The sequence below is a fragment of the Phalaenopsis equestris genome, unplaced genomic scaffold, assembly GCF_001263595.1.
Source record: "Phalaenopsis equestris unplaced genomic scaffold, ASM126359v1 Scaffold216576, whole genome shotgun sequence".
Classification (NCBI taxonomy): Eukaryota; Viridiplantae; Streptophyta; class Magnoliopsida; order Asparagales; family Orchidaceae; genus Phalaenopsis; species Phalaenopsis equestris.
Window position 1 is genome coordinate 142,110 of NW_018235185.1, and position 2,756 is coordinate 144,865.

The window sequence follows — 2,756 nt, forward strand, 5'->3', positions numbered from 1 at the left end:
AAGGAGGGAGGGAAGGAGAGGGCACAAGAGAGTGAGAGAAAGAGGAAGGAAATGAGAAAAGAGCACAAGAGAGTGATAGCAAGAAAAAGAGACAAAGACAGAGAGATAGATAGAATTGGAGGGAGAGAGAGAGAAGGAGAGTGTCAGAGAATTAGAGCAAGGTTACAAAGAACAAGCATGAGATAGAGCTAAAAAAAGATGGAGAGAGGGAGTATGAGACAGAGAAAGGGAGTGAGAGAAGGTGGGAGGGAGAGTGAAGAGAGTAAGATAAAGAGAGAAAATATTATTAAAAGAGATAAGAGAGACTGGAAGAGAGAAAACAAGAGAGTGTGAGAGAGATAAAGTGAGCAAACAACTGAAAGAGACAAAGAGAGGGAGATGAAGAGATGGAGAGAGGAGAGAGAGAGAATATAAGAGGTAAAGAGGAAGAGAGAGATAAAGAGAGGGAGAAAAAAGGAGAGTGATATAATGATAGGTAGGGGAGAGCTGGGGAGAGAGTGAGGGTGGAGAGAGAATAAGATAAGTATGGAGAGGAAGAAGCAAGACGGAGAGTCAGAGAGGGAGAAAGAGAGCGAGGGAGTAAAGGACTGAGCAAGAATGAGGGAGGCAGGGAGTGCGAGGGAGTGAGAGATGGGGATAGAGAGGTGAAGTTAAGGAGAGATGTAGTAAATGGGAGAGAGAAAGGTAAAGAGTGATAAGAGAGGGTTTCCGAGAGATGAGAGGGAGCGAGAGCGAGTGAGGGAGAGCAAGTGAGAGAGAGTGAGCAATGGGGTAAGTGATAGAGAGCTCTCGAGATTGGATAAATGAGAGGGAGAGAGAGAAGGGAGAGAGTGATAACAATAAGCTGTGAGAGAAAGAACGAGGGAGAGAGGGAGAAAGTGGGGGAGAGAGAAGGGTGAGAAGGAGAGTATGAGGGATAGATTAAGTGGGAGAGGGAGCTACAGAAAGATAGAGACGGGTATGAGAGAGAGGGATAGAGGAAGTGATACAAAGATGGTAATAGAGGGAGAAAGTGAATGAAAAAAGAGAGAAAGCGAGAGGTAAAAATATAAAGATAAGAGAAAATGTATGAGATATGGTAGAGAGAGTAGAGAAGGAAGCGAGGTAGAAATAGAGAGATAGAGGGAGAGAGAGAGGAAAGGAGATAGGGAGGGGAAAAAGGGCTGTAAGGAGGGAGCATTTGAGTGTTATAATGTGGTAGAGAATGAGAAAGAGAGTGTCTGAGAGAGGCCAAGAAAGAGAGAAATGGAGAGAGAGAGAAAAAAAGCGAGTAGCATAGAGTGAGAGAGTATTAGAGAGTGAGAGAGAAAGAAGATAGAGTGAGAGAGATGATCAAAGAGGGATAGAGTAAGAGAGAGGTAAAAAGAGGGAGGAAGGAAGTGTGAGATAAAGAGATAAAGAAAGTGAAGGAGGGAGGGAGAGGATCGAGAGACGAAGAGATAGATGAGGGAGGTAAAAAGTTGGGGAGAGATAGAGGGAGGGTACAAAAGGAGAGAAAAATGTAGAGATTTTAGGCAGATATGGGCAAAGAGAAAGGGATAGATTGATTATGATAAGTATGCTGAAAGAGAAAAGGATGTAGGGTAAGACAAAATGAAAGACAGTGAGGGAGAGAGTGTGGACGTAGGGAGGAAGCGTTGTTGGAATGAGGGAGAGATAGAGAAAGAGATAGAGAGTGAAAGAGAGGGCATGAAAGAGAGATATTGGGAGAGAGAGAGAGAAAAAGTGAGTTATAGAGGGTGAGATGGTCATAGAGAGTGAGATAGAAAGAAGATAGAGTGAGAGATATGATAAGAGATGTAAAAAGAGAAGGATTAAGGGAGAGTAAGATAAAGAGATAATGGATGTGAAAGAGGGAGACAGAGAGTGAGTGGAAGTGTGGGAGGGAGGGAGGTAGGGAAGATACAGAGATCAAAGAAAGAGAAGGGGACAGAGGAAGAGTGAGAGAGAGATAGAGGGAGGTTGGGAAGATAGAGAGATTAAAGAGAGAGGGACAGAGGAAGAGTAAGAGAGAGATAGAGGGAGAGAAAGAGAGTGAGAGAAGGAGAGAGTGTGTTAGAGAATTGAGCGAGAGTGAGAGAGAGTAAGTGAAAGTAGATGAGATAGAGGGAGTAAAAGTGGGAGGGAGTAAGAGAATGGTTTGAAGAAGATAAAAAGAGTAGAGGAAAGGAGGGAAAGGGGAATAAAAAAGAGGAAGGGGATAGGGAAGGGGAGAAAGAAGGACGTAGGATGGGAGTGTTTGAGGGTTGGAATAGAAGAGAGATATGGAGTGGAAAAGAGAGCAAGCGAATGAGAGAGCAAGTGAGAGAGAGTGAGAGAGTGTTAGACAGTGAGAGAGAAAGTAGATAGAGTAAGAGAAAGAGGGTTAGGTAAAAATATTTTTCCCGATCTTTCTCCCCTCCCCCTCTATTTTTTTTCTCTCTCACTCTCTTCCCCTCCTCTCTCACCCCCTCTCTTAGTCACTTCCTCTATCTACTCTCATCTTTATCTCATTTATTCGCACTTTCTCTCTATTTTTACCTCCCTCGCTTCTCTTTTAATCATTTTCTACCTCTCTTCTCTTTCTTGCTTGCTCTCTAGCTCACTCTTCCCCCTTCTCTCTCGCTCCCACTCTACCTCTTACTATCTCTCTTCTGCCCTCCATATTTATCTTACTCTCTCTTTCCTTTTTGCCCACTTCTTCTTTCACACTTATCTCTCTCTTTCACTTATCCTCTCTCTCACCTTGCTCTTTCCCTCTTCCTAGCTTTATCTCA